The sequence below is a fragment of the Mauremys mutica genome, chromosome 4, assembly GCF_020497125.1.
Source record: "Mauremys mutica isolate MM-2020 ecotype Southern chromosome 4, ASM2049712v1, whole genome shotgun sequence".
NCBI lineage: Eukaryota > Metazoa > Chordata > Testudines > Geoemydidae > Mauremys > Mauremys mutica.
The window spans coordinates 107,015,296-107,040,574 of record NC_059075.1 but is presented as its reverse complement, the minus strand read 5'-3'; the positions used below and the strand labels follow the sequence as shown (position 1 = coordinate 107,040,574).

General features: G+C 39.7%; 1 protein-coding gene across 1 annotated transcript in view; it reads left to right on the top strand.

Annotated features, from left to right (window-relative positions):
* The window catches only part of KCNQ1 (potassium voltage-gated channel subfamily Q member 1), a 551,524-nt gene that overhangs the window by 364,141 nt on the left and 162,104 nt on the right, over positions 1 to 25,279 (top strand). The window lies entirely within an intron of this gene.

Genomic DNA, 25,279 nt, shown 5'->3' with positions numbered 1-25,279 from the left:
TTTCGATGACCAACCCAGCAGTCTGTTCCAGACTAATGAGGTTCTTATTATGAGAGAGAGACCCAGGAAAAATTGCCTGTTAAGTGGGCAGAGTATTCAAGGATATTATAACTTTTACAAATACAGATTTAAATACAAACTTTGTAAAAAAAAATGTTTTTGACAATGTATTGAACAAAGTTAGGGACCGCCGCATTTAATTATGCTTAATTTTCGGGGTGGGATGCTCTGGAAATATTTTCACCAGCAGTTCTGATTTGTTTGGAAATATTCAGATTTTGTTGTTAGACACTCTCTGCAGAAGTTGAGAGAGTCATCCAGGTACCTGAAGATAATAGGTGATATTCTATCCAATTTAAGTTAATGTCAAAACTCCTATTGACTTCCATAAGATCAGGGTTGGGAGAGAACACTAAGTCATGTGGAAGAGTTATTCTTCACTGAATGGATAGAAGTGAGAAATCATTTTAGAAAGTCTCCTTTCTGCCTGGATTTCCCTGCCTTTCTGCTCTGTTTAAGAGCTGGCTAGCACAAGTGGTTTAGCACTTGCTTCAGGATGTGTGGAAAACAAAATGCAAGCCCACTCCAAGCATCCTGCAAGTTCATTTTTTGACTGGAAGGTGGTTTGTATTATTGATATATTTCAATGGATTTGTTTTCCTCCTCGGCCACACCAGCTGTTCAGTTAATGTTCAGCTAACACCACCTCAGACAACTCAGATCTCTTCTCGAAAGACCGATCTAGTTCCAAGAACTTCCTTAACCATGTCTTGATCACACTGATCAGAATAATTGTTTTGTCAAAAATTCAGTACCACTGTAAATTGTTTACAGAAAAGTCTTAAGAGAAGGAAGAGTTCTTATTGAATTTAATACCAGCAAACCCCTCCCCATTTTTTCTTTCATTTGGCTAGATTTTCATTACTACACACTCTGTTGCATAAACTGATAAGTGGCATATTATTTAGAGTACTGGACATAGTATCCTGTGGACATCCCTCCAGATTCTTGATTAGGACTTTGAAACAACCAAATCTGTTTAGATAATTTTATGGGAATCTGGGTTCTTATCTTGGCTCTGTCGCATACTTTCTATGAGACCTTGGATGAGTAAATTAATTTCTCAGTACCTTAGATCCTCATCTGTAAAATGGGAATAACGATACTTCCCTAGCCCACAGAGGTGCCGGGAAGTAAAATTTGTTGAAGTTGTTGTGAGAAGTACCATAGAAAATTCTATTAAACCATTAAAGAGACTACCCCTAGGGAATCCATCCCAGGTTTTCTTTTCAGCCCAGGGCATGCTGGGTCAGGACTTTGCAAGTTTCATTGGTTCTATATAAATATACTTATTGCAATGCAGGCATCATCCACATGTACACAGTGTGACTCTTCGTCCCTCTCTAGTGGCTTAGAGATTTATGAATCAGCTACTGGCTTGGGCTAACAGACCTGCTGTATCCTTTAACTCCGATGATACAGGATCATGCTTTTAGATCCAAAAGTCCCAGGTTTTCCATCCTTGCTGCCAGTCATCCACTTGGGGAGTGGGAGGTTATGTTACAAAGACAGGATGAATAATGTTTATACTTCAGTATGAAATCTCAGTGCCTTAATTTAAGGCTCTCTTAGTAACTGGGGATGTAATATAGCAGATGTTATAGAATATTTTTAAACTGAAAGGCTACAAAATATGTATGCAGTGGTTTTACTTACACACACACACACACACACACACTTTACAAGCATTTCAGACTTTAAAAAGAGTATGAAGTTAGCCCAGAATTTGGCCTAATTCTGTAAAATTGCATCTATTACTTGTCTGCTTTTTCTCTTCAAAACAAATAGGCCAATATACTGTTATTGTTAAAAACGAACAAAATAACAGCTCAGTGCAAGCAACCGTACACTAATCAAGGAAAGGTATATGCACAGTGAAGGGGAAGTCAATTGATTTCCAGTTAAAACTGTGAACAGTGAAATATTAACTGTAACTTTTTATATGAAAGAAAAAAAATCCACTTTTATTTGAAAGGTCTACATGTCTCTTTGGTGAAAATAATCAATATATTTTATACTAAAAACCAAACAGATAGTCTTGTCTTGATGATTTTATTTATTTTTTATTTTATTTATTTTAGAAAACTAACATGGTAAAAGCATATTTATAAATTTTGATTAACTTTTATGGAACAGGCCATAATTGGGTAGGAAATTAGAGGCCATTAGGCTAGTAAGAAGGGAGAGGGGAAAATCTGGTCTGTAAGTAGTCTACCTATGCTGCTAACTGTGTGTACCATATGGAAATACCAACTGTTGTGATCAGAACTGAACTTTTGCAAGACTTTATTTTAACTATCATGCCTATTGAGGAGAATAAAAATACAGTTCTCAAACAGTTCTTTGTACTCTAAATAGCTGGCTCCAGTTGTGGCATTAGTTGCCTGGAATACTACTTATTACTGTATGGCACTTTAATGCTGTCATTTATCAACATACAATATCTGAAGCTGAACCTTACACAATTGACTGTTCCACTGCAATGCTTGTCCAATACATGCGACACCAGGGCGTCCAGTTGGCCCCAGATTCAGGAAAGCATTTAAGCATGTGCTTAAGTGCTTTCCTGATTCCAGGCCTGGCTGCACACAAGCCATCCTCCTCAGGGCTCTGTATCTTTGTTTGGTAAGGCAGCACTTTAGAAGTTTTTCAATCCTATCTGCAGTGAAGGGAGAGAGCACTTCAAGAACTTTTCTCCTGTTAGACTAGTAAAATAAATTCACACTAAAACACAAATATAGTGTAACCACATAATTATACAAGTCATCTTTTGCCCCTCTTTACTGTTACTTTATTTTTATACACATACATTCCGTGAGACGAGCATGGTGAAACTAGGGGAAAAGGAAAGGGAGGAGGGGAGAATAAGCTGAGGCATATTTAAACTTGCACTCTGAATAAATTATATAAATAAATGAAAAATCAGATCTGGTGTAGGCAGGCCAATTGCAGGACATACCGAACCATGCCATTTACTGACCTTTAAACCTGCAATGGGACTAGTGATAGGCAAACATTCAAAGCTTCCAGTAAACATCCTAAGGTATGGAGTCTTTCAGAATCATCCAAACCTCTTGAGTTTGCAAACTTGGGCTGGAAGTCTTGTGGGAACAGGGTTTCACATGAATTTTCTGGTTCTTCCTGCCTTTGACTAGGGCTGGAAATTCCATAGGAACAGTCTTTCTTGTGGCATTTCAGCACTTGAACTTCAAGTCTTGGCTTGCACACAAACAAAAATTAGCTTGAAGAAAGTTATCTGAAACTTCTCAGAACTAAAAATGTATTGGTTTCTGGTTTGGTTTGAGGTTATTTCAAATTATTTCTGTATGAATGTAGTGTCCGGTTTTTAAAGGTGTTTAGGCACCTAGTGGGATTTACAAACGAGCTTTTCAGAATGCCTCTTTAATAATCTGGCCTCTATTGCACTTCTGAGAGGTGCTAGAGGCTGAAGTTCTCTATTTATCCACAGAGGGTGCAATTCACCCTCACATTAAGACCTATTTTCAACGGGATGGAATTAATGTATTGATCTTGTGTTGGCACAAAGATGAATTGCACCCAAAATGAGCAGCAGCAGCAGAGTAAGCTTGCCTGGAAGGCTCATATAACTCTGACCTAAGGACATTGTCATTCAGTACTTGATTTCTGAGACAGCCAACCAGGTTGCCAATTAGCACCCTTTCTGGTGATGTGTTTTTCAGTCCATTAAGAACTCTGACAGTTCTTTTTGCATAATGCACCTACCAACCATCGGTTTGTAGCAACTTCCAGTTATTATGAGTCTGGGTGGCATCCAAATTGCTGCTGCAGCCTAAAGGTGAAAGGCCATTGCCCAGTTTCGTGAGCCATTTGGTCAATTTTTGGTTTGAAAGCGAGTTGATGTTTCAGATTGGCTCTTCTTTTATCCTAACTGGTTTGCCCATTTGTATTTAAACCATTAGTAACATAATTCATTTGCTCACAACATGATGAAATTGCATCAAAATATTATGACATGTTCATGGTTCTTCACATAGTCTCAACATAGGAACATTTCATGGGCCTCAAAAGAAAATTTTAAGGTCCATGAATTGCTCATAAGCAGTTTTCCCCAAAAGGTAGGACAATCTTACGAATAGTAGGACAGATGGGAACCATAGTTTTCCTTTAATACTCCTCCTGCAGCTCGTACATGTGTACATTATATGAAATCTGAATAATCAGGAAAAAAAGAAAAACATACAATCCACTCTAGCAAGAATAATACCACTTTCCAACATGGGGAAGGTGAGTCACTGATCATTACTAATGTGCAAGAAATATCTATAGCATTATGCATACCCTGACTAATGGCCTCCATAAATTAATTGAGTGACAGTAAGTTTAAGAAACCAGGTGGAAGAGTAATGAAAATTAAAAGGGTATGCAGGGAAAGGGTATAGTTATTTGTGTCGGGGTCTTGCTTTTTTTGGTTAAGGCAACCTGGACAAACCTGGTTGTAGTCATGGATATATCTACTTGGCGCATGAAAAGAGTAAAACAAAATGCCAACTAAAGTGTCACTCCTGGTCTATGTAATATTTTGCAGTATATTTTGTGTTAATGAAAAGTGCATGTTGATAATCCTGAGTAAGAAGTCTTCTGTTGATTCACACAATAAGTGTAGCATGAATGCTACCAGTGCAACCCTCCCCATGTTGCTCAGCTGATGTGCCTCCATCCTGAGCTACAGTGACTTTTTTTAGGCAAAAGAGATGGTTTAATTTTCATACCCAGAAACTGAGACTGCCAAGAAAAATATTACTTGAATTATTTCTTTGAACATCAGCTTTCCTCATATGTATATATACCACTGAAAAATAATATTACAAGTACATTGTCTCAAGATGAAAAGCCCCATCCTGCATTGACCAAAAGAGTCAATAGAAAGACTCCCATTGACTACAATGGGTATTGGATAGGGCCTTCCTGAGCACTGCATTAGGTTTTGTGGAAATGCTGATTGTGAAAATGTAAAGTCATTAAGTATACCAATTTTTAAGAAATATTTCACTATGTTGCCCTGTTACAAGTTAATTATCATTGATATTAATGATGATTTATTGTATACCGATCACATAGTTACACAGCACCTTTCAAACATTGAGTACAACACTTTTCCTGTCAGAGAAAGTTACAGTCTAAAATATATAGGGTTTTTACACATTCAGTTCTGGGGAGCATCTGATTTGAGAGGGAGAGTGGTTACAGAAGAGACAGTAATTAAAATGATGCCGGTTTCCATATAAAACTTACTAGAGAACAACTTATAGGCCTAAAATACATTGTTTGAACTAAACATGTGCTTAAAGCCGCAGAACGAAATAGAGTTCACATACCAGAATAGTTAGCCCTAGTCAGCTTCTGTTTCCAGCGTATCAGCTCTCGAAGTTTCCCCTCTCTTTTTGCAGTAGCATTAACCAGGGCCACCCAGAGGATTCAGGAGGCCTGGGGCAAAGCAATTTCATGGGCCCCTTCCATAAAAAAAAGTTGCAATACTATAGAATACTATATTCTCGTGGGGGCCCCTGCAGGGCCCGAGGCAAATTGCCCCACTTGCCCCTCCTCCCCGCCCAGACAGCCCTGGGGAAAATAAACATTTATAAACCTTCTGCATCTTGGCACAAACCCAGTTTTGAGAAAACTTCTTTTCAAGTCACCTTTACAAGGTATCACTGGTTCTCAGCATCAGCTAGTGCTAAAAGGCACTAAAGCTCATTAAAAGGGTTGAACAAATATTTTCCGTCAAAACTTTTTTTGGATCGAAAACTAGGGGTTTTTAAAAAGCAGAAAAAAAATCATGGACAATGTCTGCTTTCCTTCAAAATTTGTTGTGGTTTTTTTTAATTGAAAAGCTGAAATTAGTCTGCCAAAACCTGAACATGGTTTGGGGTTTCAGAAGTGTGTGGCCAAATATTTGCTGCTTGCCGTGTTTGTTTAAAGAAACAATAAAAAAAATTCTGCTTAAAAAATATCCAAAACTTTTGAACCACCTCAGCTTGTGACCAAACGCCTGAGCCCATCCAGTCAGAGATTTTTCCAGGTTTCTGATACTTGCTGGCTTCCTTGACTCATATCTGTCTCCATAACTTTGAGTTCATTTAGCTTAGAACATAAGAACATAAGAATGGCCATACTGGGTCAGACCAAAGGTCCATCCAGCCCATTATCCTGTCTACTGACAGTGGCCAATGCCAAGTGCCCCAGAGGGAGTGAACCTAACAGATAATGATTAAGTGATCTCTCTCCTGCCATCCATCACCCTCTGACAAACAGAGGCTAGGGACACCATTCTTTACCCATCCTGGCTAATAGCCATTAATGGACTTAACCTCTATGAATGTATCTGTTTCCTAGAGACTGGCTCCACGGGGTCCCTCACAAACTGGAGACGGTTACTGTGGGTTTGTCTTTAGTATAGCTTATGTACATACTCCACAAACTGAGAATTTGAGCTTGTTCCAGAATCTGGGATGAGCTTATATTGTGAAAACTGAAATGCTCAAAATAGCACATCCATGTGAATGGACACAGGGTGCTAAAATTAAATTAATCCAGGGGTTCTCAAACTGGGGGTCGGGACCCCTCAGGGGGTCATGAGGTTATTACTGGGAGTCATGAGCTGTCAGCCTCCACCTCAAACCCTGCTTTGCCTCCAGCATTTATAATAGTGTTAAATATATTTAAAATGTGTTTTTAATTTATAAGGGGGGGTCGCACTCAGAGGTTTGCTATGTGAAAGGGGTCACCAGTGCAAAAGTTTGAGAACTACTGAATTAACCCCTCTGGAGCCTCGGGGAATGCAGGGAAGGAGAGTCTCCCTTGGTAGGGTTGGGAAGGAGGTAGGTTGTGTAGGATATTGCTCTTCTCATGTGATCCCTCCCCCATGGGAAAGATAACAGCTTGGCTCTTTGTGTTAAATAGCTGTCTGCAAGCCTCAAACTGCTGAATGAGCTTTAGGGTAGGGAAGGCTGTGCCTCCCAAAACAGGCTGGCCCTGCCCCCTATCTGACCCATATCCACTTTCTGCCCCCCAACTGTCTCCCTCAGAATCCCTGACCCACCCTGCTCCTTGTCCCCTCACTGGCCCCCCAAGGCCTCCTCCCCAACCACCACCCCGGGACACCACCTCCCACCAACCCCCCTGTCCCCTGACTGCCCCGACCCCATCCACCCTCCCCGCACTGAGTCCTGACAGACCCCCAGAATGCCTACGATCCAACCCCCCATTCCCCGTCCCCTGACCGCCCCCCCCCGAACCTCTGCCCCCTCCCTGTCCCCTGACTATCCCCAGGACTCCTTGCCCCTTATCCAACCCCCCAGCCCCCTGCCATGCTGCTTACTCCCGCCTCCCCTCTCTCCTGGAGCCTCAGCACGCCGTGTCCAGGAGCAGCCCTGGACAGCACTACAGCAGTGTGGCTCCAGGAGGGCCTAAGCTCCCGCCAGTCGGCCCAAGCAGGGAGGAGCTCAGGCCCCACCCAAGCCACACTGCTTTAGTTCTGTCCAGGGCTGCTCCTGGGTTACCCCCACCTCTCCCCTCTCTTGGAGCCTCAGTGCACCGTGTCCAGGCGCTGCCCTGGCCCCTTACCATGTGGCTCTGAGTGGGGAGGAGCTCAGGCCCCGCTGGAGCCATGCCACTTTAGCTCTGTCCGGGGCCGCTCCTGGACGTGATGCGCTGAGGCACCGGGGGATGGGGGAAGGCGGAGATGGGGCCGGGGCCGGAGCATTCTCGTGGGGACCTGGGGCAAATTTGCCCCCCCGCCCACGGGCGGCCCTGGCATTAACACAGCATATTCTTTAACCATTAGATTACACAGGGAAAATTAGACATTTGGGGCCAATTTAAAAAAAAAAAGTTTCGACCCAGTATATAAGTTTATGCCTGAAATTTTGCTCAAGTGAATACTCAGCTTTGCTGCCATAAAAGCTTCATGAATACAAATTTAGACCCTGATCATGCAATGACTTCAGGATTCATGATGTGACGGAGAGACTGCCGAGACTCATCAAGTCCTCGGATCGCTACCCCTTCCTGCTTCTCCACGTGGGCACCAATGATACTGCCAAGAATGACCATGAGCGTATCACTGCAGACTACGTGGATCTGGGAAGAAGAATAAAGGAGTTTGAGGCGCAAGTGGTGTTCTCATCTATCCTCCCTGTGGCAGGAAAAGGCCAGGGTAGAGACCGTCGAATCGTGGAAATCAACGAATGGCTATGCAGATGCTGTCGGAGAGAAGGGTTTGGATTCTTTGACCATGGGATGGTCTTCCAAGAAGAAGGATTGCTAGGCAGAGACGGGCTCCACCTCACAAAGAGAGGGAAGAGCATCTTTGCAAGCAGGCTGGCTAACCTAGTGAGGAGGGCTTTAAACAAGGTTCACCGGGGGAAGGAGACCAAAGCCCCGAGGTAAGTGGGGAAGTGGGATATCGGGAGAAAGCACAAGTAGGTGAGTGCAAGAGGGGAGGGCTCTTGCCCCATACTGGGACAGCAGGACGATCAGTGAGTTATCTTACATGCCTATACACAAATGCAAGAAGCCTGGGGAACAAGCAGGGAGAACTAGAAGTCCTGGCACAGTCAAGGAATTATGATGTAATTGGAATAACAGAGACTTGGTGGGATGACTCACATGATTGGAGTACTGTCATGGATGGATATAAACTGTTCAGGAAGGATAGGCAGGGCAGAAAAGGTGGGGGAGTTGCGTTGTATGTAAGAGAGCAGTATGACTGTTCAGAGCTCCAGTATGAAACTGCAGAAAAACCTGAGAGTCTCTGGATTAAATTTAGAAGTATGAACAACAAGGGTAATGTCGTGGTGGGAGTCTGCTACAGACCACCAGACCAGGGGGATGAGGTGGACGAGGCTTTCTTCCAGCAACTAACAGAAGTTGCTAGATCACAGGCCCTGGTTCTCATGGGTGACTTTAATCACCCCGATATCTGCTGGGAGAGCAATACTGCAGTGCACAGACAATCCAGGAAGTTTCTGGAAAGTGTAGGGGACAATTTCCTGGTGCAAGTGCTGGAGGAACCAACTAAGGGAAAAGCTCTTCTTGACCTGCTGCTCACAAACAGGGAAGAAATAGTAGAGGAAGCAATAGTGGATGGGAACCTGGGAGGCAGTGACCATGAGATGGTCGAGTTCAGGATCCTGACACAAGGAAGAAAGGAGAGCAGTAGAACAGAGACCCTGGACTTCAGAAAAGCAGACTTCGACTCCCTCAGGGAACTGATGGGCAAGGTCCCCTGGGAGAATAACATGACGGGGAAAGGAGTCGAGGAAAGCTGGCTGTATTTTAAAGAATCCTTATTGAGGTTGCAGGAACAAACCATCCCGATGTGTAGGAAGAAAAGTAAATATGGCAGGCTACCAGCTTGGCTTAACAGTGAAATCCTTGCTCGTCTCAAACACAAAAAAACAGCTTACAAGAAGTGGAAGATTGGACAAATAACCAGGGAGGAGTATAAAAGTATTGCTCAGGCATGCAGGAGTGAAATTAGGAAGGCCAAATCACACTTGGAGTTGCAGCTAGCCGGAGATGTTAGGAGTAACAAGAAGGGTTTCTTCAGGTATGTTAGCAACAAGAAGAAAGTCAAGGAAAGTGTGGGCCCCTTGCTGAATGAGGGAGGGAACCTAGTGACAGAGGATGTGCAGAAAGCTAGTGTACTCAATGCTTTTTTTTGCCTCTGTCTTCACAGACAAGGTCAGCTCCCAGACAGCTGCACTCTGCAGCACGGTATGGGGAGGAGGTGACCAGCTCTCTGTGGAGAAAGAAGTAGTTCGGGACTATTTAGAAAAACTGGACGAGCACAAGTCCATGGGGCCAGATGCACTGCATCCGAGGGTGCTAAAGGAGTTGGCCGATGAGCTTGCAGAGCCATTGGCCATTATCTCTGAAAAATCATGGCGATCGGGGGAGGTCCCGGATGACTGGAAAAAAGCTAATGTAGTGCCCATCTTTAAAAAAGGGAAGAAGGAAGATCCAGGAAACTACAGGCCAGTCAGTCTCACCTCAGTCCCTGGAAAAATCATGGAACAGGTCCTCAAGGAATCAATTCTGAACCACTTAAAGGAGGGGAAAGTGATCAGGAACAGTCAGCATGGATTCACCAAGGGCAAGTCATACCTGACTAACCTAATTGCCTTTTATGATGAGATAACCGGCTCTGTGGATGAGGGGAAAGCAGTGGATGTGCTATTTCTGGACTTTAGCAAAGCTTTTGATACAGTCTCCCACAGTATTCTTGCCAGCAAGTTAAAGAAGTATGGGCTGGATGAATGGACGGTAAGGTGGATAGAAAACTGGCTAGATGGTCAGGCTCAACTGGTAGTGATCAATGGTTCCATGTCTAGTTGGCAGCTGGTATCAAGTGGAGTGCCCCAAGGGTCGGTACTGGGGCCGGTTTTGTTCAATATCTTCATTAACGATCTGGAGGATGGTGTGGACTGCACCCTTAGCAAGTTTGCAGATGACACTAAACTGGGAGGAATGGTTGATACGCTGGAGGGTAGGGATAGGATACAGAGGGACCTAGACAAATTAGAGGATTGGGCCAAAAGAAATATGATGAGGTTCAACAAGGACAAGTGCAGAGTCCTGCACTTAGGACGGAAGAATCCCATGCACTGCTACAGACTAGGGACCGAATGGCTGGGCAGCAGTTCTGCAGAAAAGGACCTAGGGGTTACGGTGGACGAAAAGCTGAATATGAGTCAACAGTGTGCCCTTGTTGCCAAGAAGGCTAATGGCATTTTGGGTTGTATAAGTAGGGGCATTTCCAGCAGATCGAGGGATGTGATCATTCCCCTCTATTCAGCACTGGTGAGGCCTCATCTGGAGTACTGTGTCCAGTTTTGGACCCCACACTACAAGAAGGATGTGGATAAATTGGAGAGAGTCCAGCAGAGGGCAACAAAAATGATTAGGGGGCTGGAGCACTTGACTTATGAGGAGAGGCTGAGGAAACTGGGATTGTTTAGCCTGCAGAAGAGAAGAATGAGGGGGGATTTGATAGCTGCTTTCAACTACTTGAAAGGGGGTTCCAAAGAGGATGGATCTAGACTGTTCTCAGTGGTAGAAGATGACAGAACAAGGAGTAATGGTCTCAAGTTGCAGAGGGGGAGGTTTAGGTTGGACATTAGGAAAAACTTTTTCACTAGTAGGGTGGTGAAGAACTGGAATGGGTTACCTAGGGAGGTGGTGGAATCTCCTTCCTTAGAGGTTTTTAAAGTCAGGCTTGACAAAGCCCTGGCTGGGATGATTTAGTTGGATTTGGTCCTGCTTTGAGCAGGACCTCCTGAGGTCCCTTCCAACCCTGAGATTCTATGATTCTACGTGCAGAGCTTTTAGTACATGAGTACTCTCCTTGACTTTTTGGATCTGGATCCAAACTTCCCTAAAATCTGGATGTGTTCAAATCCAGAGTCTGGATGTGTTCAAATCCAGAGTTTAGGTCTGAGTTCTTCTCTGATAAAGTACATGATGATTTTTATGCTAGTTGAAAAACCTGCTGAAGCATTATTTGGTGTGTCAAGAGTCATAATTTTATGCTAATTTATTTAAACCTCTCTCCTTACCCGCAGTTTGCTAAATTAGCACTTACAAAGGAAGCGCAAATTTTACAGAACTGTCTCAAAAGACTTCAGACTGAATAGTCTTGGGAGCAAGGACTGTGTCTGCCTATATGTCTGCCCTGTGATCATCAGAGCGTGTGGTCTCAATCACAACTGGGACCTTTGGGTGCTACTATAACACACACAATAGCTCACACTAATCAATTTATTCTACTCTACTCTTTTGATAAGATCAGGTATGTAATATCAGAGACGTTTAGACATGTGAACATCATTCTGTGTTCAAGCTTCAGATCAGAAAAACATCCCTTATCAGGAAAGCACACAAACGTGCTCATCTACTTCATCAACAGATAAGGATTAAAAAGCACATTAAGCTTTCCTTAAATCAGGGCTAATAAAGGGACAAAGGTTTGATTAAAACTGATGAGCACTGTCAACATGTGTACATGGAGTTATGTTAGAGGTAGCCAAAAAAATTATCTTTATCTTTCTTATCCTTCTCTTCAGCTGCCCTTTCTGAGGCACAAGGTTGGTTGGTTAGGGTTTCCCCATTCCCTGCAGGATGCTTTGTTGGTACAGAAGCTTGTCTTGACAGAGTATCATGCTTTATTTTAGTCCTGGTCCATTTCTACATTTCATCATGTGATTGTACCTAAAAATGAATGTAAGCAGAGCTCAAGTCACATTGGAACACTACAGAACGCCATTCCAGCACTTTGGTGGGCGGGGGGAGCTGGAACAGTTTCCCAGCACTTCCGATCATTGTACAGTAAACCAATGATTATTCATGCTAAAAATATTGGAATTTTAATAAGAGCCAATTTTCAAAAATCTTACATCGTGCCCCTCCAATCCAGCACTTATTTTTTTAGGACTCAGGCACTGAATCTGAGTGAGTGTGGTGCTGACACCATTTAAACTGAAGTTTCTTTGCAGTGCTGATATTTCAGTTAAGTTTATTTTGTTATGTTTTTCCGTATGTGGACATCATCCATTTAAGTACTTATTTCCAATAAGCAGCGTTGTATTCTTTCATCAAATACACTATGGGGAAGGACCGAATGAAAAGCCAAAATAAACACCAGGGTACTAGGTGGAGGCCCTAAAAGACAATAAATAAGCCCTCCTTATATTATGCAAGTGCTATTACACATTTCTTTGGAGAAATTATTGCTAATGTGTTGGTATTAGTTCTCCTTTTGCCTGATTAAGTAGCTTATAACCTTATGGTGAGATGACAGGCTTCTAGTTAGAGCTTTCCCAGTGAAATATGGCCTGACATTCAAAACCAGAGGCTTGCATTTGCTGTTCATTCTTTATAAAAGAGATCCTAATCTCCACAAGATAAACTGCTTAAATAAAAGTTGATGAAAGAACAGTCCGAATAGTGGATTATGCTCTAACTATTTTACAATACTCTGCATTAGGACAATTCTTTGCTTGTAACCTAAGGGAAGCTAATTAAACAGCTGAGGTTTTAGGCATTTTAAGGATTGTATTGATCTTAATTTTTTACCATGTTAATTTTCATTCAGACCTTGTGTATTAGTGTGCATTTTGTACATGGAAGAAATTATAAGGAAAGGGTTAAGAGCAAGTTTTTTCTTCATCTGTTTTAAATCCATAAATGTGAGCCCCTGTGCTGTTTCTTGGTTTCAGATTACTCTGTGATTTATAGGGAAAGGCTGTTCTCCACAAGTTGAAATCCCATGTGTTTCTCCACCATTATAAAGCAACAAATCTTTGAAAAGCGCTTCCAGTTTTAAAAGTTTCGGTTTTGAGCTATGATTCTAACTATCTTTTGCTCTTATGATGGTATTAAAATTGGAAACAAAGCCCCGATATCACAGTCCCATCTAACCTGGCTTTTAAGGTACTTGTTGTTTCAGCTTTCACAAACCAAAACACTTGTTTGCAAGAGATTTATTTTATTGTCCTCTATTGCTTTTTTTTCCTCAGTGGATACACCCACCAGAAAGTGTAGCTGCAAGGCGACACATTTATCGTTCATTCTGTGTAAGCAATATCCAAAACTCCCATAGAGACAGTGTGCCAAAAACTGTGCTAACCTAATAACCCATGCAATCCCACTGAATTCTGACATTGCACAAGATGTAAATCGGTGCAGATTTTGGCCTTGTATGGTGGGTTTTAAAAAAATAACAACAAAACACAGGACATATTTCACACAGCCATGAAATAGCACATGGGTTCTCAGCCTAGGGGTCGCAGAGAGGCTTCAATAGGGTTGCAACCACTTTCCCTTTTTTATGACTAAATGGGAGAAGGGATCCCAATGCTTCATTGTGCATGTGGAGAAGGTTGAGAACCCTTGAAATAGTATTATCCGTGTCCCTTTCCTTTTTTTTTTAAGGTGACTGTGACCATTTAAGGTGATGGTCATTTGTTTTCTGATGTTTTTCCTCTTAGACTCCTCTCATTGTAACTGCAAAGCTGGCTGTGAGGCAGGGTGGCAAGATCATAGCTGATCATAATTTTATGAGTATGGTAGTTTCATTTGTCTGGAACTGCTGGGTATAGTCAAGCCTTCAACTGCTGTGCCTTGCTGAAGCAGCACAAAGAAGCTAGAGTGTACCAATGAATCTGGCCCCTTGCCTGTCATTTCTTTGTATGAAGTAGGAAATCCCTTTGCTTCTCTATTCACCACAACTAAAAGAAGAAAAAAAATTATTGGGACAGGAGGAAGAAAATTGAAGGAGGCCCTGACTGCAGCCATTATGTGTAATTTAATAAGAAGCAATGCAGTATTGTTTTGACCTAGCACAATTCCCCAGTGAACTACTTTCACTGTTGATACAATAAAAAAATCCTCCTTTTGTTGCAAAGCAAGAAAGGTTAAATAAGATTTTTAACTAGAAGTAGCATTTCATGGCAAGTCTTCATTAAGATGGGGGGGAGGGGAATGGTTAAAATAAACTACAGTATGCAGCAAAAGCAAACATCCAAAGCCCTCTTGATGAGTTTGGTTCAAGATTTTGGTGCGATAAGGTCAGCATTGACTGTATATTACGGGTTTCAGTTAAATAGTTTATGTAACGTGTAGAGCCCTGCGCGGCTACAAAATTTCTATCCGCATCTGAGTCGCGGTCCACAAACATGGTTCATGGATATAAAGCAGATATCCGCAGATTTGCAGAGCTCTAGTAATGTCTTCAGTGTATGGTAGGTGTTCTAGACCATCCAATTTAAGATTAAACACAATGGGCTAAATTCAGACTTGGGGTGAGTGGGTACAATGCTCATGGAAATCTCAGGGACAAATTCAACAGAGAGCTAGGTTGTCATAGAAGCTACATATTGTGTAGTAAAGTTGTGTAACTTGCACCATTTGGCATTCAAAGGATATTCAGTACAAGTGGGCCAAGGCCATAGGTGGAGCATCAAACCAGGGAGTATAGAACAAGTACGAAATGGACGGCTGCTTTCTCTTATGCTGGTACCTTCCTATTAATTTTTCTGCTACCTTCCTTCTACTCCCTTGATATGTAAGTTGCACTCATTTTGCACATCCACTGGATGCCAGATAGGTGCAAGCTATACTTCTTTACCACTTATCCCCTATTATCTCTGATCAAATAAGATCTGGTTCATATCTTTACCCCAAACCCTAACTCTGTGGAGTTAAAAAAAATGATTATTTTCTTTTCAGCTTTTAGTTTGTTTTGTGCAACTTAGCAAATGCTGGTGCCAGGAGTGGAAGCAGCAGTGTCAAACTATATATCAGAGACTGTTCAGGAAGTACAAGAAATCTCACAAGAGAGTCTGCTCTCACCAGATTTCCAGCCCAAGCATTCACAGAAGGGGCCACTGTTCTCTCCTGGTGTAATTGGGTGGAACTCCAATGAAATCACTGAAGCTGCATCCATTTACTCCAGCAGAGGGTTTGGCCTTGAAAGACTGTATATGACCTTAACTATGGTGTTTGCACCTCATCAGCACTTAAAATAGTCAGCTTTCCTTCATTAAATATACAAGAACTAATGAAGGCAGAGCTGTTTTAAAATATTTTGCATTCTGTATAAATGTGTCCCCCACTGACCAACTAAAGAACTATAACAATGAGCTCCAATAGGATTGCTGTTCTATTCTCTTTTAGCTAGGAGATGGTGATTGTAATACAGGACTTTGAGGGTGTGCTGTAATAATAGAGGGACAGCTGAGGGGGATCCACAAGAACCTGGGAAGAGGCAGAAGAACCCACAGAACACTATAGTTGAGAATAGTCATCAGGAGGATTTATTGTGTGCAAGCCCTTGCCAAAACTCTCAGTGCCATGAAAATATTTCTCAGAACTTGGTTCTTGGAAGATCCAACTGTAAAATGACCAGGACTTGAGTTCCTTACCCAATTCGGTCAGTGTTCTGCAGTATAAATGAGATGCTGCATTGTAAAGAGAGATTATGCTTCAGTCTTGAGACATTAAACCAAGGTCCACAATGTCCTGGCCAACAAATACCTATTGTGCTTCACCTTACCTATTGCTGAGCTCATACTGGCTGTTACATTTGCATAGAATCATAGAATATCAGGGTTGGAAGAGACCTCAGGAGGTCATCTAGTCCAATCCCCTGCTTAAAGCAGGACCAACCCCCAGCTAAATCATGTCTAGGCGTAGATTCAGAAAAGCACTTCAGCATGTGCTTTACCATCCTGTTCTAGACAGCATTCAGGCATATGCTTAAGTGGCATTGAGTTAAGTAAATCTTAAATTCTGTTCTAAATAGTTATGTTCTCCTGAATCACTGTCATAGTCACCAACTATCATAAATACCATATAAATCATTTTATAACCTTCAGCGTGAAAGATGCTCTACAAATTTTTGTTCTCTTCTGAAAATGCTTTTTATTAGCAAGTACTCTGTTTTTACTATTAACCAAACACATTAAACACATTTCTTTATTAGGTTTCAAAAGACATTATACTGTATATTTCATGTATGCAGTGTTGCTTTGTCCCACATCTGTTAAGAAACCACAAATCAAGCTAACAATTTTGTCTCTAAAGCAAAGGGGGATGGAGATTGATAAATTACATAGGTGATTTCTGACTTAAATCCATGTTAGATTTGGTTTGGTTTTGTTTTTAAGGGAGCAGAAGTGAAGGCTGGTGTCAAATAGAAATAGGAGTGCATTGAAGGGACACTGTTGGGTTTAAAATTCATATATTTAAAAAAAACAGATTTCTTTATCTGTTACTAATGGAACTGAGAGAATACTGGAGAAAATCCCACAAATATTAATTCAAATTTTTAACTAATATCCTTTGGCTATGTTCACATTCAGTGAATAGTATAGCCAAATAATTTATTGGTGGAAATGATAACCAAAAGACTGAGTTTGAAGGGAATATAGCAGAGTATTCTTGGAGAGCTTGAATTTTGAATTCGTAATTTATAGTATTCACATTGAAAGCCAAACCATTACCTTCCCCTAATCAGGGAACAAAAACAATGTTATGCAATCTATAAAGCTAATCAAAACTGGCCATATTTCTAACATTAGGTATGTGCAACAAACTACTCATATGCAAACTAGAAACCAGGAATTCGTCACAGAAATTATTTAATGGTGATACTGAACGATTCAGTATTTAGAATAACGAATACGTTTGAGAAAATCGTAAGTTGTTCATGGACAGTTTGCAAAGAGAAAAAGGCTAAGTTAAATAAATACTTTATACATGACAAAATTACTTGCCCAGATCTAATTACTAATAACACTGTTGATTATTAAAACTGAAAGAATTTTAAAAATCTTGTCACCACTTATGCAAAAATAAACAGTGCATTTAACCCAGTGTGGTGATTGAAAAAATAAACTAATCAATTTCATTTGTGTTTGCAGTCAGTTTCTAATCCCATATTAGCAGCAGGCTGGAATGTTAGGGTTGCAAACACTAGAGGGAAAGTTATTCCTTTAAAAATAAGCAGTTTCCATACGTTTGAAAAGACTATAGAAACATTTCATTTAATCTTAAGATTTGGTCAAGCCTATTTTCATTCATTCTAAATTTTGGACCCATATTGTCCTGACAATGTCATTGTACTTTTCCAACACTTAGGGGCAGCTTTCAGTAATACATCCTTAAGATGTTTTAATGAATCATTTATGGGTGAGGTTCTTTTGCTGAGTGCTCTCAGTAAATCATAAAGTTTCTTACAAAAGTCTTTCTTAAATATCTGAAGTAAATAATGGTTGCCAAGTTCCAACAATGAATAATAATAATAAAAAATAAAAATAAAAGAAAGCTGGGTAGCACACATTGTTTTCAATAGCCAGTTACTCTGATTTCAGTCTCTAGTACTGTGGTCAAGCATTTCCTGTTATATAATGTATGAAGATGCAACTTAATCCATTTCAACCCATCACATTTAAAGCATTGCTCAGTAATGAGCAGCTCCCTCAAGCATAATGTGCAAGGAATGACAGAATGTGTGAAAAGACAAGAATAACCTTGGTCCATAGCAAATTCTATACTGAAAGCCTCTAGAGAACAAACGATGAAAGATTTCATTAGACTTAATGCACTAATGAAATGGCTTAATGTAGGTATTCAGAATCTCTTCCACCAGATTTTGTTACAAGGAACAATTTTCTGTGCCTGTGTGGAAAATGGCCAGTTCACTTGCAAAGTGTATTATTAAAATCTGATGTGTTAAAGATAAAGTTCAAGTCTAAATAAAGATTTAGTGCCAAAAACTTCAAGCCAACCCACTTCAGACTTCGTTCTTAGTGCTTTATTTCTGTCTAAGGTCAAAATCCAAGAAGACTGCAGAGAATTTAAACATGCTTGAAAACTGAGCTCAACTTCAACTCAGTGATAGATTTATAGAAAAATGGGCATTTTGTACAAGATATAAATCTGTGACTCTCTCCTGCTAAGCTTCAGAGTTCTCATAGAGCTCATTCAGAATAGACAATGTTGAGCTTTAACCTCAGATACTATCAGTGTCTGTGTACCTTGGAAGGACTGCGGCAAACATGATGGTCCTGATGATAATATGTTGTGCAAGTGAACAAAAAATACAAACAGTATCAACAGGAAATTAGCACCACCTTTCCTTTGCCTCATTGCTATAATATTTACATTAGTACTAAATCAGTATGTGAAACATTTTCCTGAAATGAGCATATGAGCCACTATTTAATGCAATTACTAAAGAATGTATATGAAATTAAGGAAGATTTTTTCAATATAATAAATGCTGCCTCTTAGTGAATTATGCAACTTTTTAAAAATAAACAGACAAGCAATGCAAAATCAAAGAATGTGTTCCAACCCTGTGTCATGAAGACAGTGACACAAATCAACAAAAGGCAGGAAATTCAAAGTTTAGGCTGCCAATCCATCCCTGAGCCCATGTTATTATGAAAAACAAACAAACAAGGAAACCACATTGACGTGCGCTTGGGATGGAGTGACAACTTTAAATTTGGAATTTCCTGGCTTTTTCTTCCTGAGTGGGGTATGACAACCTATTTTAAATAGGAACAAAAAAAGGAAAGAAATCTCTTGAGAAACATTGAAAATTGTATATATTTTACCAGTTTACTACATATTTAGTCGTCATTTCTAAGAACATATTACAGCAGGTACCTAATGAATTGTAGCTGTTTAAATTCATTATGTAGATAATTTTCTGTATCTTAATTATGATGCATATTGTTAAATTAGTAAAACACTGCACATATGCAGTGGCCAATTCCATAGCATTAAATAATTCTCAAATTGTTCATTTTTAATGCCAGTGTTGTGTACCCTGTTATGGACTAAGAACCTTTTGAAATTTTCCTTTTTTTCCAGAAAAAATGTTGCATTTTTCTTGGAGTACAAAAATAAGCAAACCATTTAGCTTGTTTTCTTCCTGCATTTAAGAAACCCATGTAAAGATTGCATTCAAAAAAGACATCTTCAGGGAGATTCTTTTTTAGACCTTGATCCTGCAAAGCAACATCTCATGGGAAGTTCCACTGGCTTATTTGCAGTACTGGAGCCTCAGTCCCCAAATATGCAATCTGAACTGCTGGTGTGGACTCTTGCATCTGTGCAGAATCCCATTAACTTCACTGTTGCCCTGTGTAAATTTAGGATTACAGGATGGGGACATACCTTTCTAAATGCATTGAAATTCTAGGGAACTATGTTATAAAAAAGATCATTTGGTCAAAGACACGTTTGATCTCTCTTAGAGCAAGTGGCTCCACTACAGTATTTGTTGAGCATTATAAATGTCTCACTAGTGAATCAGCATATGCTGTAGGATTATCTAAAGATCTGCAGCCCTGATGTTTTACTAAAAGGGTAAGGATATCATTTCAGCTTCAGAATTCTGATTGGCTGGTGAAGAGTTTATTGTTCCTCCAAGTGGAACTTTCCATTATAGCTGAGTAAATTAATTGCAAAAGAGGAAAAGAAAGAAATAATGAAGAAAGCCCAAGAGCAGAGATTCTGTGGTATGAATTTCATCTCATGTGTGATATGGATGCTTGACTCACAAAGTTTTGTTTTAGGTTTTTCTCACCCCTGACTCTGATATTATGAGGAGTGCCTCCAACAGCCATACATTTTTACCTGATGTTAGAGTGCAAATAAAAAGCCTTGTCTATAAATGTCAGACTATAAATGCTGTTGGTTTGTGTTAATCCATTGGTCCTACTGACCTAGTATTGCTGTCAGCTCTCAAGGGATTATTAAAACTGCCCCTGTACGGATATATACCCAGGTCAATTCAGCATAATTCCCATGACATTAACAATTCCAGTGTTATATTTGTTGTTCCAGAGCTCCGTTCCATGTATTAAAGCCCACTGAAAATCTCATGTGATCTGTGTACAGTGTTTGTGAGTGTCAGAATATATATTATTGAATGCAGCTGTGCTTCCATTACATTTAAAGGATTACAGTCAAATTGACATGACCGAATGTGGTGTAACATATTGTTCATCAACTATTTGTCAAGGGTAAATTGATTCTGATCTATCTCAGCAAAATGAACACATGGTTTTCACTGATAAGCATAAATCCTTTAAAGAATAACAAGTGTGCCTGTCATTGTTATGCACTTGCTTTCCACTATCATAATCTGCGCATGCGGACGTTGTACACAATTGTCAGCTCTGTTGAAACATGGGTGACATTTTCATTTGTTTTGGTTTTTAAATGTCCTGTGTTTTTATGTGATTTTTATAATGAAAAAAAACATTAGTGCCTGACATGGGACAGAAAACCCTGATTATTTTTTATTTTTTGATTTTAACTGAGTGCTGATAATATGCCCCTAGATCTACAAAGCACAAAGAAGAATGTCTGTGTAAGCGGCACACAATCTAAAGCCCAAATCCTGCAAACATTTAGGCATATGCTTAACTTTACAGAGGTGAGCAGTTCCACTGAAGTTCAAGTTAGTCAGCTACAGTCAGTGGGATTATTCACCTCTGTAAAGTTAAGCATGTGAATAAAAGTTTGCAATATCAGGGACTATGTTAAACAGATCTGTAATTGCCAATGACGTTCCTTTTTGTTGCCAACCCTTGCAATTTCATTAAAGCCCCAGTTGCTGAAATCATGACATTGCATGAGAATCTCAGCTTTCATTAAAAAAAAAAAAAAAAAAAGGTTTCTGGCCCTCATGGTTGCAGAGAGAGGCTTGAAAACATAAAGCAAGTGCACCCATAAAGACTCAGAAAGTCAGAAGGAACCAACATTTATTTTATTTATTTATTTTAATCTCATGATTTTTAAGACAGTCTAATTATTTTTGGGGAATGGACTTAATTTTTTGACCCCTTGGGTGGACAATACTGAGACTATTGTGCTTTTTTTCTAATGTGTGTGGGGTTTTTTTTATTGTAGCCTTTTAAATTAGGAACATTAAACTTATTTACAAAGATGGTTCACAGAATTATTAAAGGGATACAGAGTCTTTCATCTCTACAGCATGAAACCAATTCATTTCAAATTAGATTTACAGTGACTGAAAATCATTAGCCTGCTGATGGTTGCTCAGTCAGCTATGTGAAATAAATTCTTGGTTCAGATCCAAGACAATTGTCACAACTGAAACCAATGGACAGTCCCAATATTATGGCCGAAAACCAAATGGACATTAGAACTATAATAACCTTCCCACCTCCTGAGATGATCCCGACAACAAGCCTATGGTGTATTGCAAGCTTTCCATGTGGAAAGAACACTTGAGCCATTAGGGTTGTCTTTTAGCAACATTAAATTCACTTAAATAAAGAAGGAGGGGGAGGAGAGTTCAGAGAAAGAGAGAGAGTGAAATACCGGTAACTGTGAAACATTGCTGGGAAAGGGGAAAAAAAGCCTTAACTGGCTTCTGTCCAGCATAATGCATGCTGGGATGTCACCTGAAGCCACAGTCAGTGATTCTCTGTGGGTCTGGATTTTACAGGCATAAAAATGTTTAAGCTTAATTTTAAGATAATGATGTGTTGACTACTTCTCTTGATTATTAGGAGCACTCATATTTACTTGCAGGTTACCTCAGAGATATCCGTTAAGTTCATAACAGTATATCATAGAGTCTAATGCATGGTTTTATGTAAATATACTTACAAAAGGAGAATGTCTTTTTTTATATATATAACTCAGCTCTCCCTCCCCCTGATCCTACCCATTAAATATTTATAAAACTTTTTTCTAAAGCTAAGCAAGTCCAAACCTGTGAAATTTAGGGGCTAGATTTTCAAGAGTGCTCAGCTCCCAGCTAAAAGTGGTCAGATTTTCAGGAGTGTGCAGCTAGTCATGAAAATATTGCTTAGAGAATGAAAATGTACTGTACAGCTGGTTGGCAAATATGCACATAGGAAGAAGTCCCTGAAATTATAGATTTGTTAATACATCCACTGTCTGCCTAGAGACTACAGGTATGTCACAAATGGTCATACAATCAAATATTGCGAGTTAATGTTTAAACTCTACATTTACTAAAGCATTTGTTACCAGTTTGCAGAAGACATCAAACAACCAAGAATCATAACCTTGGCTACTAATTAAAATCCTTATTCCTTTCTTTCACTCCAAAAACATTTAATCTCAGGGAAGTAGGAGAGCCTTGTATGCAGGGACTTTTTTCAATGTTAGCAAAACAACAAGTGTTATGTGGGAGTTTCTAAAGGGGTTGTGGTGTAGAAGAATAAAAGAAATGTGTGAATTTTCTGTTTTCCTTTCAGAGAAGTAAACATTAGCATTAAACAAAGAGTGATTGAAAACGGATGCATTGGAAAACCTTATGTGGTGGGATGGAGAAGGGGTTATGAAAACAAGAGGCGATTTTTACCAGGTTAAAAACTAGTGTTTTTCTGGGGAAAGCTATTTTAACTGATAAATGGAACCGTAATCCATCACCAGAACCAGATGGTATTCACCCAAGAGTTCTGAAGGAACTCAGATATGAAATTGCAGAACTACTAACTGTGCTATGCTACCTGTCTCCAGAGATAATCCTGGCAATTACAGGCCAGTAAACCTAACTTCAGTACCAGGCAAATTGATTGAAAATATAGTAAAGAACACAGTTATCAGACTCATAAATAAACACAGTATGTTGGGGAAGAATCAACACCACTTTTGTAAAGGGAAATCATGCTTCGCCTATCTATTAGAATTCTTTGAGGGGGCCAACAAATGGGGACAATGGTGATCGATTTACTATAGTGTACTTGGACTTTAAGAAAGCCTTTCACAAGGTCCCTCACCAAAGACTCTTAAGCAAAATAAGCAGGCATGGGATAAGAGGGAAGGTCCTCTCATGGATCAGTAACTGGTTAAAAGACAGGAAACAAAGAGTAGGAATAAATGGTCAGTTTTCACAATGGAGAGAGAGGTAAATAGCAGAGCACCCCAAAGATCTGTACTGGGTCCAGTGCTATTGAACATAGTCATAAATGGTTTGGAAAAGGCGGTGAAGTGTGAGGTGGCAAAATTTTCAGATGATCCAAAATTACTTAAGATAGTTAAGTCCAAAGCAGACGGCAAAGAGATACAAAGGGATCTCACTAAACTGGGTGACTGGGCAACAAAATGGCAGATGAAATTCAATGTTGTTAAGTGCAAAATAAAGCACATTGGAAAACATAATCACAATTATGCATACAAAATGATGGGGTCAAAATTAGCTGTTGCCACTCAAGAGAGATCTTGGAGTCATTGTGGATAGTTTTCCTGAAAATATCTGTTCAATATACAACCGTAGTCAAAAAACCTAACAGAATATTAGGAAGCATTAGGAAAGTGGTAAATAATAAGACAGAAAATATCATAATGCCACTATATAAATCCATGGTGTACCCACACCTTGAATACTGTGTGCAGTTCTGGTTGCCCCACCTCAAAAAACATATATAAGAATTGGAAAAAGTGCAGAGTAAGACCATTCTGTATGAAAATGGTTGGTTTTCCAGATAGGGAGAGGAGCAAATTTGTGAACATTTGCAATATTGCCCAGAAGGTGGAATTTCACCAATTACACCGTGGAAAAATTGTTTGCTGGAGGAAATGTGTGGCTACTCAGGAAAAATCAGATTATGTGTAGGGCTGACCATACTGCTGAGCTGTGTTCTGCAAGAGACCTAAACATGTAAAGGACTTTGTTGTGAGAGATTCCCATCCCAGGGAGGGTACGAAGGCTGTCAGCTCAATATAAACAGAACACACTATTTAGCAGCAAATGGAGTCTTCATGTGTGTAAATATGGCTTTATAAACAACCATTACTGATAATAAATTACAAAGAAAATACATTTGGAAAATCTAAGTAAGGTCAGCACTGCTCTACTGCTTGTGCCCTTTAGTAGTTAGTAGAAGTATTGAATGCTACTGGGATAAAAGTCAAAGTAGCCCAGTTTAAAATGATGTATTTATGGTGGGTAAGTGTCTATAACACTAAGTGTTTTTCATTTGTTATAGCTGAAGAATGACAATAAAAAAGAAATCATTTGAATAAATCACAAACATATCTTATCTGATTATAATTTTAAGAAAATATATTTATCACATTTAAAATATTTTAAAATATAATTAAAAGTATAAAGAAAAACCTGTCATGTTTATAATCTGTATTAAATAAAGTATAATGTTTAATACTATGTGTTGTGAAAAGCAAAAGCTTTATGGTAATCAGTTATTATGAATTACTTAGCATTTCTTGATTCTATTCTATTTGTGTTTATAGGGGACTTCCATATGTTACTTATTGTTAATGTTTCATATACTGCTATAGTACCATTCATGCAGTGATGGTTTTCCTAAAAGTACAAATTAGTGCAAGTGAAGGAAAACTTGCAAAAGATCTGGAAAGAAAAAGCTATACTATAGGCTACGATACTAGGGTGCTTTTATATAAAAAAGAAACCTGAGAGCTAAAGTTCTAAATGCTCATGTCTGGGGCTTTTGAGAGAAAGAGAAAGCAAGAGAGATGGGAGGGGGCTCACCTGACACAGGCAGAGATTCATATGGTCACCACTTAACATTGTGCAATACACTGCATCCTAGCATAAACTGTAGAGATAAAATTCCAGATTTTAAAAGCTTTTTTTTTGGTATGTGTGGTCCCAATAATGGTATGTTGTATCCAC